We start from the raw sequence: 11,512 nt of genomic DNA, 5'->3' as shown, positions 1-11,512 counted from the left end.
CTATTAAAGGAAGCAATAAATGCTGAGATAAACAAAATATTGGTTCCTAAACTAGGTATAAAGCTTTGTAGATAGGGATAAAATGAAGACCTGAATATATGACTAGATATTTTAACTGGCAATGGTTAAAATTCCATAATTAAGATTCCATAATCTAGTGCAATAGCACACCAGAGAAACCTGATAGCAAAACCAAGCATCATTTTAAAAGGTATGATCCACACAAATGCAAATAGGCCAATTTCCTCATTTTACCTATAGTCCTTTCCAGTGACAATACTGAAATGCCACTTTGTCCATCTCCTGGATCTGGGAGAGCAAGACCAACATATTAAGGCTATATTTTGCAATACATGTTGAGAAAACTGGTTTACACCTGAGATCATTTAAGTGAAAAGAATCTGTAAAGAAAGAATAAAATAGACAGTGTATGATATCAAAGTGATGAAATTTGTTTGCTTAAAAATGTCATAGTGTAGAACAAAGGATGACAGGATGGCATGGGAAGATTCATTACCGGAGGAAAGGTACTGAAATAGTGGCAGACACATTTGGGTTGTAAAGGAATAGTAGGTACAGCAAGTTGGTCATGAAATACCAGTTAAACGAAGCTAGTAAAAAGAAATAGCTTCTATTCCTCTTGAACCAAGCTTCATACAATTATCTTTCATGACATTTGCAGATCCAGTACAGTCTTGTCCAAGTTCTAAGCTTTTTTCATAGAGACACAAAACTTGACAATATTAAAAAAAATGTGTCGCAAAAATCTGAAACAAGAGTTTGTTTAAGAAATACTGGGTTCACTAGAAAATCAAAACACCATTTTAAAACAATGGCATGGTAAAAGATTGGAGGACCTGCTTGCAGATGACTTGCAAACTGCAGAATGATGACAACGAGGTATTGGCTTGCTACCTACCATACTATTTTAGTTTTAACTACCTGGTTCTAGTTTGCCCTTTAATACATTTGGCTACAATGGAATTCACCTGTCTCTTTGAATTTTCATCTGTTTATTCACTTCACTGTTTTTATTTCATTTTACAAAAATCTTTAATTACCTCTTTTTGCACATAGGGCTGTTTATGGATTTATCTTCATAACCAAAGGCTGTATTTCTTAAGTAATTTCATTAGTTTCTGACTTGTTTAGGAGGGTCCGATAGCCCTCCCCGCCACCCCCACCCCACTTTTATGCTAGCTCCTTAATACCTTTTTTTTTAATATTCTGCTAGTTATATTGGCTATCTTGAGACAGTTTTCTCTGACTGTAATTCATCCAGAGATTTGCCTTGAAGGGATTAAATGTATAAATCTCAACCTTGTTATCAGCTAATTTCATGGTTTGTTTTACCTTCAAAAAGAAATGTCTTTAAGCCCATGAAAGTAATTTCTTGCATAGTCATTAGATGTGCTCTTAATCACATGCATGGTTTTGAAGGTTCTCTACCAGATTTTCTTTACTGCTGAGAGATATCTCTGACACCGAGGTGAAGTCATAGCTAACATGTAGGCATTTGGAGATTTCTCTCCTGAACATTTCAAAGATCTATGTAACACACACCCAGATGACAGGGATGGGACTGCTGCTGGATCTTGAACCTATATACCACGCTTCACATTTAGATTAGCCAGATGTTAAGAAATGAAAGACCAGTGCCAGATAAGATTATCAAATTGCTATATATAACATTTAGCATCTTAATACACTGGAACACGATACTTTAGAAGTAATAAAAGTCACACAAGCTTTTTCAGGGCTTTTTTAGGTTATCCAGCACTACTTTGTCCTCAGTCCCTTAGGCTCTTTTGAAAAACTTTCCCAGAATAATTTAGGAAAAGGCTTTAATAACCAAAAGCAAATAAATTAATCATTAATTAATATATAATCATCTTTCTTGTTTAACTAAACTGAAGCGAGCAGACACCATTGTCCCAGATATTTAACCAAACAGCTTAATTGATTTCTGAGTTGAGAGCTGCTAACGTTTCCTGTTGTCTTTTACAAAGGCACCCACTCTGAACTCTCATACAGAAAATATAAGGGCAGGGAAATTGCTGTCTCCTGTCACCCCTTTGCTACACAAATTGCTGCCACACATTCATTCTCAATCAAAGACCAGGGATTCAGTCTTGCATATTGAGAAAAGGTTTTTGGTCTCTATACACAGAAGATCAGCAAACTGATACTAATAAAACTGCTCTCCTAAATTGGAGTGTGCTGAACTTCTAGCAAATTAAGTTTGCTTCTCTAGAAAATGATTTTATATACCTGGTGTTTCCTTTGCATTTTTGTTAACTCAGATATACTATGTCTAACACCTACCTTTTCACTTCTTTTTCCTGCTGTCATATCACTGACTGAAACAGGCTATTCCTTACTAAAGTACTATGAAAGAGGATGAAATCATCATGATGTAGATAGTAATGTAAACCAGACCCAAGGAATGAAATCACTGAAACCAATCACTGAAAGGTCTAAAAACTTATTATACTTAAATTCATTTAAAGGATGAAACTTTAAGAAGACATTCTTCTCTCAACATCCATTATGACACAAACATCATGCTCCTGCTCTATTTCCTCAAAGAAACAAAAACATTGTGGTCAAAAATAATTTTTAAAAATTTTACAATAATTGGCTTTGATATCAAAACAGGTATAAACACTATAGAGACATTTCTGGGTTTAGTTTTAGTTCTGTCTCACTCTAATGTCTATAGATGAACTTTTATTTTTATATTTTGAATATTTATTTAAATATATGTAAAAATAGATGAAATTCCTGGCAAGTAATAGGAATTCTTATATTTTCCATGAAAATTCAGTAGAGACAATATTAAAATACACAAATAAAACAAACAAATTTAAAAGAATAAATTTTCAAGCAATTAACATATAAAATGCTCCTATTTATTTTCTGCTGCATTCTGTGTTCTCATATCAGTCACCAGCTCTGAAAGCAAGTATCTTAGTCTTTTTCTTCTTAATTTACCTCACGGGAAACATATTATTTTGGTCAAAAAAGAAGAAAAAAAAAAACCCCAAATTTTAATTTCAATATAAATACCAGTGTTTTGAAACCACAATGACTCTGCAATGTCACTGTTAGGAAGTCATCCATCCCTATAGAGAAAAGACAATTTCAACATCCTTTTCTACAAGAAATTTGAAAATAATGTGGGAAAGCAGTTGTCGAGTGGAAAATTATTAAAGAAAAATAGAGCAATGTAAAAATAGCAAAGCATTTCATATTGCACCAATCAAACTGATTGCTTCAGAAGAGCAGGTGCCTCACAGGGGTCTAGCACTTACCTTCTCTCTATGGGCACGTGTACTACTTCTTTGTATGGCCTATATCTACTGCAGAGTAAAAGTTATATTTTGATAGCTACTGTTTTAAAGAAGATTATGTTGCCAGAGAAAAGTTTTAATAGAGAAACCGTATCCAATTCTAGCTATATCTGTTTATGCAAGATCCACAGTGTGCAGATGAAGAAATTGTCACCAGTATGTTGCAAAGCAGGATGGGTCTCCAGCCATGCAATCATGAAATTTGCTAAATTAGGAGAAAAAAGGATTTAATTACCGTTGAGAGTTACCCTTCTGCTATATTGAAAAAAATTCCTGATAGTTGTCCTTAAACTCTTTTGCCCTCGAGATTCCACAATGTTCCTCTTATTCATCTGTCTTGCCACATACTCTTAAGGAAGTTATCTCTGAAAAAAAAAAAATCCTCTTTTTCAACTTACTAGCCAGAGGTCTGAAGTCTCCTTTGCAACTATGACAAAGCTGGGGAAACCTTCAGTCTTGGATGTCTCAAAGAAATAAAGAGTCATAGAAATGACTATGTCCATGTTTTGATCAAAAAATGAGTATGACCCACTCATGAGTAGCACTTTCATTCTGACAGCAGGTTGGGCCTTAGTAAAAGAGACACAATTTAGTCCAGCTCAGACATTGGCCTATTAAATTTAACAAAGTTGTCAAATGCAGGGATGATTTACTGCCACATGGTGATGAAATCCATACACGGGTAAACTAAAGCTGGGAACATATATGCTAGTGATGGGGTTATTTAATGGTTAATAAGGGATGTCTAGTTAAAAATTAACAGAGAAAATAGTTTATACAATTATTAACTGAAGACTAGATAATGAATGCAAGGTAAAACATAATTAAACTAGTGAATAATTACCAAGGGAATTAACTAATAATTAACCCAGAAAAGAAATTAATTTGTGTAGGTTACCTTAAAAGTGGCTGAAGTGTAAATCTGGTTGTGGATGGTTAACATGCATTGAATTGACAAAGTGACCAATGAATCAAAAAATTAATGATTGATGGGGATATACCAATTAACCTACGTTAATTATTAAGGAGCCATTAATTAGTTAAACCTGATAGCTTGGTGAAGAACTGCAGCTTCTTAACAAGTATACATTCTTTTTAATGTTATCATAGCTTGAATGACTTGGATTGATATTAGTTCTGCCAATTTTAAGCAAACATTTTAAGTTTTGGAGTGCTGAGACACATAAAGACTTTATTTGTTTATACAGATCACAGCTCATTGTTCACTCTTGGGAATGTGTATTTGATAAACGAAAACAAAATTATTTTGAAATACATGTTGCTATTTTCCCCAGCCAAATTAGAAACATCCTGCCCTTATGTTCAACAAACACAGTGGGGTGTTCATATTTAAAGATTTCTTCTCGCATATGTGCAATTTGTCAGGTAGTTTATGAATATTTACATATTAATTGGCCTGACATCTGTCATAATTGCATATTAATTATTTTTGTTTTAATCAGATAATTGATTTATTATTCTGCTGTCTGCAATTCTAAGGGAACATCCCTGAGGGAGAATGCACGCATGCACACAGATTTGGTCTTCTGCCTACAACACTCCTCTACTGATGATCTGAAAAAGTCCTGCTGTTGTTTTTTTTTTTGTAGAAAGAGCTGCATTTTAGAGTTTGACCCAGTGCTTGTTAAGAGTTAGCTGAAAGACATCCATTGACTTCCGTGAGCTTCAGCGCAGGCCTGTAGTCAGCGTAACAAACCATTTCTGAAAAAGCAGAATGACAGAAATCAATGGGCTTTTTGATTTTGGATCAATGGAGAATTACAATTTCAGTATATAAATTATACAGCAAGAGGAGGTTAAGTTACAGATGTGGAAGAGTAGCAGACACTGCATCGGAAAGGGGCACTGGTTCTGCGTAGAGATGGTAAACCGCAAATGAACAGAAATAATGTTCAGATTCTTAATTCACTGAAAATCAACACTTCAAAGGAATTAACTAAATATATAAACTTCACTAAACAGTGTTTTCTGATGAGACAAACATGTTTTGTGAAGTGTCAAAAAAACAGGTCACTGTGTTGTAGCAGTGGGCTGTAGGAAATTTATCTAGGATAACTCTTGGACTAGGGAAGGAAATGCTAGAGCCTGCTTAATCCCAACCAGCTCAGGAAAATCTGAAAACACTGGTTCCTGTTAGAGCAGAGCTCTAACAGTGTAGATTACTATGAGAGCAGTAACCTGCTGACCACTCGACAGAAGTATAAACATTTTTAAAAAGAAGGTTTTCCCACCCAAATCTGACTGATTCTCAGACAATTAGAAAAGCCTGAAGTTTTAGCACCTTCCCACCCTGAAGAAGTGGGAAGAAATAAGTGTTTGGATTACTGGCCACAATAAAACCAGTCCATTGCTCACATAAAAGCCTGAGCATGATGTTCACGTGACATGAGTCAGCCTGGAGCACCCATTTAAGTAGTGTACCCGCTTCGTGCTAGATCGGGATGAGGAGGAGAAGAAGGAAAACAACTCCAGAGGTGATCCCAAGCCACAGCTGTAATAAGGCATGGCAGAGGAGACTGGAGATGGAAAGCAAATTGATACAAAAGGGCTATTTTCATGTTCAAAGCAATGAGTATTCAACAATTTGCCAGTTATGGCTCGTCTGATGCCAAATCTCTCCACACTTTTCCCCAAAAAGGTTCATTTTATCCAACATCACCCTTATAAATATAAAGTTAACCGAAGTTTTCAACCATTTTGAAATCCAGATGCACAAGTAACTGCTTATCTGCATCTCCACCATAATATGAAAGGCAGGAATGAGAAAAGCCTCAGCAATATTCTGTCATTACCACATGGCAATTAGAGTACTATATATATTTCACTTGACATTTCATTGATATAGCCACTTCCAGTAAGTTGTATTACATCTTTGAACTGGCCTATCCTAACGGACTCTAGCATGGATTTGGATTGGCACCAGTATCACTTCAAACGCTGCCAGGTCCCTCAGCCATTCCATTTGTAACTTTCACATCATTTCTCATTCACAGTTTAGACCTCGAGCAGAAAGGAACTGCGTGGAAGCCTGCCAAAAGAAGTGTTTATTGTTTATAAATTACCAACAACGTGTGTATTTCTGCAATTGGCAGTTTCTATCTTAACCAAAGCAAGCTTTATTTATAGAAAATTAGAACATCTTGTTTTGTCCTGTGTTATGGCAGATTGTCTTAGTTGAAACAAAACACATGTATGAGCCACATTAAAAACTACGGCTTAGTTTGTCCAGACCCAAAAGGTACATCCTAGCTCTTGCATTATTAAAAGTCATTACCACTAATTAGGATACGGAAGTAATATTTTATACATATCTAGGGGGAACCTGGTTACTTTTCATGACATCTGCAATTTTCTACATAAGCCTTAATGTTTGCAATATCATCTGACTTTAGTGCCAATCCACAAATGGAAAATGGCAAATCAGATACTAAATCTGAATGCTGAAAGTATTACTGAAAAAATAAGTTTTAGAATGTTTCTTCTGCATTTATTTGAACAGCATCACATTTATTTTTTCTAAAAGTAGTATCAGAAATGCATGCACAAAAAATAAGTTCACTAATTTCCTGATTTTCTTTTTAAAATCTTGTCTAATTTTCTGTTTCTTATAAAGAGACACTAAAGGATCACAAGAGAGAGCTGTTATGAAAATACCTGCAATAGTGATAGAAATATTGAGTAGCTCTGAAGTATTCATTTCCAAATAAAAGCTTGACAGTGCGATTTCAGTTCCGTAGAGCAGAGTCTAGCAATATTTGAAAATAATGAGAAACAATTACTTGCGGCATTGATAAATATCTTGGGAATATTGCCACAAAGCATTGTGATTTTTTAAGAACAGGTACAATATGTTTTATTTTCAAAGCTAATTTATATCTAAAGTGTATCTTGACCACATAATTCAAGTTTAAAGCAATCACCTCTACAAAGGAAGAGCTGGAATGGAAGGGGGAAATAAATGGAATAGAAGAAAAGGAAAGGGGGAATAAAAGGAAAAGACACAGAGAGAGAACAAAAGCGTATCTTAAACCACTCTCACTCTGTCTTTCTGCAAGTTGTACAAGATGGATGATCAGGAGAGCAATGGAAGAGGGACTGGTTTGGAAGCTTATATAAGAGAGCATGAAACAGCCAAGAGTAGGAATCCTCCCAGAGTTTTGTAAGGAGGCTGCTGAGACAGCCAAGAGTGTGCCCTTCCTGCTGCCAGAAGGCACAGCCTGACACTGCTGCACCTCAGTGGCACTACCCTCATCTCATCACTGCTCTTCAAACTGACTGGGTGCACAAAACAGTGTTAGCTGCTTTTTGGGTTTTTTTTTTTTTTTTTGGTCTGGCATCAAGGAGACTATGATGGCAATGCTGAGTGTGGGAATCACCTGTGTGATGGTAGAGGGGAATCTATGATTACAAAGGAATTTCTCCCCCCGTTTCAGAGATGAAAGTTACCCAGACTGGGAGTTGCCAGTCCAGCCAAAGTACAGTTCTGGGACAAGGAGAACAGCAGCAAGCTGTGCACAGACCCTCCTGCAAAGGGTGCCCGGAGCCATAGCCTCGCATGCTCCCTCACATCCCAGAGAAAAGCCCACCCAGGCTGTGCAGGTGCAGGGCAGGAATGCAGGGGCACGTACAATGGTGGAGCATGAAGTGCACCTTGCACTAGCTGTGAAACAGCTGAAAAAAATGAAGGGAATTAGGAGTTAACAGAATGAGAGAGAAGGTGGGAAAGCAAGGTCTGTGGGGACATGAACACCATGCCACAACCCTTTTATTATGTTTTGTTCTTGTATAGAAACCTGTATGTCACAGCCCCTGCCTTGTATTAAATAAATAAATCTGGGAATAATACCATCTCTCTCTTCTCTACAAGCTTGACAGGTTTCATTTTAACACTATTTTCACCTCCACCTTCCTGGAAAGTGAACTCAGAAGGGAGCTGCTCTGGAACCTCCTTCCCGAGATCAATCCAAGAGAAAGATAAGTACAAGTAAAAGAAATTACGTGTGGCATATAAAATGTCACTTTTACAAATATATCAGCATAATATAAGTCTGATTTTGCAGGATTTGCAGCCATACATGGACATACACAATTTCGTCCTTCCAGTCACTGAAAAACACAATTTAAAGCAACTTGAACACTGAAAGATCTAACACTTTTTAATTTCTATGTGTATCAGCTGTGCACGCTTAGAAATTTGTCTGTTACACCTGTAGCTCATGAGAGAGCACACAGCACTGAGACCCTGGTGTTCTGCCTGTGACACAGCACAACTGAAAAAGTACATAATTTAAAGTTACAAAAAAAAAAGTACTATAGCATAGCCTTCCTACATGCCTCAGAATATTTTAATATCCCTGATGGGGGTTTCTAAGTGGCAGCTGTTTTAATTCAGACAGCATATTTATAGCCCTTATATCTCCATCTCCCTGTGTGTCACATTCTCCACCAGAGAGGCAGCTACTGAACATGCCTAGACTTTGGTCTTATTTTGGCCCTGTTTGATTCATCTGATCTCTCGGTAGCCAGTAATTATAGCTATATATATAACCTTTAGCTTTCCAGTGATATGTACGGTTACACCTCTCCTCTCATCTGTAAAATCCTTTAGCTGAGTGTTCTGAATTCATTCCTCTTTCGGGGATAATGCATGTCTCAGTGTTTCTGCAAGGGTACAGATCAGGGGCTATGGTGCTAATTTAGCATCAGCATCACTACTGGAGAAACAGTTATACTCTGTATTGACTAATTTTTCTCCTGTGACTGTATTGAACCTGCTCCTCAACCTTTTCTTCACAGAATGCCATCACCATCTAAGTAATACATCATCAGTGCAGTTCACTCTGATGATGTATTATACTAACATATCATTAGCGCAACAGCAGAGCAAGGCGCTTTGATGATGTATTAATGCAATACATCATCGGAATGAGTCACTCCGATGATGTATAACTCAAAAGATGGTACTATCCAGGGAAACATGGACATTCAATAAATCAGGAACAACATTAAAGAATAAAATCTAGGACATCTTCTAAGGAAAAACAAAGCTTCGGAAAGCTTTGAATGAATATAGCACGAGGTTTTCCTTCAACCAAAGGCAAACAAACAAAAATAGAAAGAGATAGAATACAAATTGTCATATTAATTTTATCAGGAATGTAGATTTCTGTAGAGTACAATTACCATGATATTCAAATTTGAATTCTCTTCTGCAATGACACAAGATATATGCAGGGCATTTTAAGTCAGTGAAAGATGATGTGATACAATTGGTAATATAATCACTCGAGACTTATCGTATCCTACCTGGAAGAAGAGAAAAAGCGAAGCAAATGCAAAAAATCCAAGTCTCTCCCCTGCAAAAAAAAAAAGGTTGACACTTTTTTAAACTGCTGAAAGGAGTAGTTAAAATTTAGTGTTAAGATTTACTACACACTTTACATAAATCTAACAAATCAGTCTACTGACAGTAGTGCAAGCAGAAATGGCAAACTTTAAATAAGTATAGCACTGAGGATTAAAAGGCACTTAGCCATAAATATTTATATAAATGTGCTAGTTCTGTAGATATAGTTAATAGAAAAAAAAGCACACATCCATGGATTTACACAACTGGTTTCAACCTACCAAATGTCAAATCCTAAATACAGCAACTACTCATAAGAAAGCTACTAAATGCAATTCTGGGATACTTGCAAAATTTATAAGAAAGTTTAATTAGCAAATTTGAAAAAAAAAAATCTGAATTTCAACATTCTGAACAAACCTAATATGAAACAGCAACGCTTTACTGGTCAGAGAAAATACGTATTTTGGGGGGGAAAAAAAGACAGAGGTTCTTTTCTCACTCGTCCTTCAGGTTTAATGGCAGGGACAGAAAATAACCACTGTATGAAATATCAGATGGCACTCTGCTTAAACAGTGAAAGACTTCTCTACTGTTACATGTTTATTTTTGGGTTTCTTATTCAAGCAAACACCCGGCTTTTGCTCACACATGCAGACACCCTACCCACCACATACCTTAACGTGCTTAAAAGGGGGTAACTTCCGAGCAAGTCTTTTATACCCTGAGACCTATTGTTCAGCAACAGCTCTGCAAATCCCCCTGCCAGGAGAACAGATAGATTTTTGTTGATGTTGTTTTGTTTTGTTTTAAATTGGCCTCAGCTGCATTTGATTGCTCCAAGCTTGTGGAGATTTTCCAGCTGAGGCCCTGCAATCCCCATTAGGATTTAACTCCTCAGTTTCACTTTCCTCAGCTCCCCAAATCCCAGTTCTGGTGATACAAATAATGAATGTGCTCATATGCATGTGTAGGCACGACAGAGAGAAAGCCTCAGTGTTTAAGTGGTAACCCTGAGCCTTTGTGTTCAGAATGAAGCCTGGTGCTCCCTGCAAGCAGTGATTGCAGAGCTTGCTGAGCCCTCTCCGTGGCCCAAGCACAGTCCCAGCCGAGCTTGCTGGCTGTCATCACTCTGAGCAAAACTCTGGCATTTCAAGTCATCCCAGTCACTTTATGAAAGAAATCATTTTTCTTGAAGCATTTCAAATAATTGCAGTCTGTAGAAGGAAAATATATTTAAAACATATTGGAAACACCCCTGAAGATGGAACGGAACTGGTAAATATTGATGAGAGAAAGGAAGTGGGGCTGCTCTGCAGAGGTTTGTCTCCAAATATCAGCTTACTTCAGCCTGAAACCTATGCTTGGGGATCGCTGGCCCCTCATTCCAGCCCTACACACAGAACCAAAGCTGGAGGTGCTCTGGCACTGGAGAACTTCCCCACGCAGCCCTGGCCAGCTGGCATCCATTACAGAGGCAGTGGCTGCCTCTGGGGCACAGTGCACAGAGCCACAGAAAGAGCAGATCCTCCCTCCCGTACCCCTCTCTGGCTGGTGATAATAATGTGAGTAAATGTCACAGTCTGCAGCAAGTTGCAGCACTGCTGTTTGGGTTTAAAGCCAGGCATGCTGATGCAGAGCTACAGGCCAGGCTGATGTTAGCCACAGCACAGAGTCCATTCTATCAATAAAACACAGTTGCCCTGAGGGGCATAAAAAGTATATGGGGTTCTTAACTGCCTCACTAGTAGCAAAGAAAGAAAGAAGCTTTCTTTGCTCTTAAGAAAAAGTC

General features: G+C 37.3%; 1 long non-coding RNA gene across 1 annotated transcript; it reads right to left on the bottom strand.

Annotated features, from left to right (window-relative positions):
• Window positions 1–2,925: 2,925 nt before the first annotated feature.
• Window positions 2,926–10,511, bottom strand: LOC116447450. Its single transcript, XR_004241574.1, has 4 exons — window positions 10,398–10,511; window positions 9,681–9,730; window positions 7,029–7,119; window positions 2,926–5,075 (listed from the first exon to the last, which is right to left on the bottom strand). It is a non-coding gene; the product is annotated as an uncharacterized LOC116447450 (long non-coding RNA).
• Between the last annotated feature and the right edge of the window lie 1,001 nt (window positions 10,512–11,512).

This window comes from Corvus moneduloides, chromosome 8 (genome assembly GCF_009650955.1).
Source record: "Corvus moneduloides isolate bCorMon1 chromosome 8, bCorMon1.pri, whole genome shotgun sequence".
NCBI classification, from domain to species: domain Eukaryota; kingdom Metazoa; phylum Chordata; class Aves; order Passeriformes; family Corvidae; genus Corvus; species Corvus moneduloides.
The sequence above is the reverse complement of the archived record's forward strand: the minus strand, read 5'-3'. Positions and strand labels throughout refer to the sequence as shown.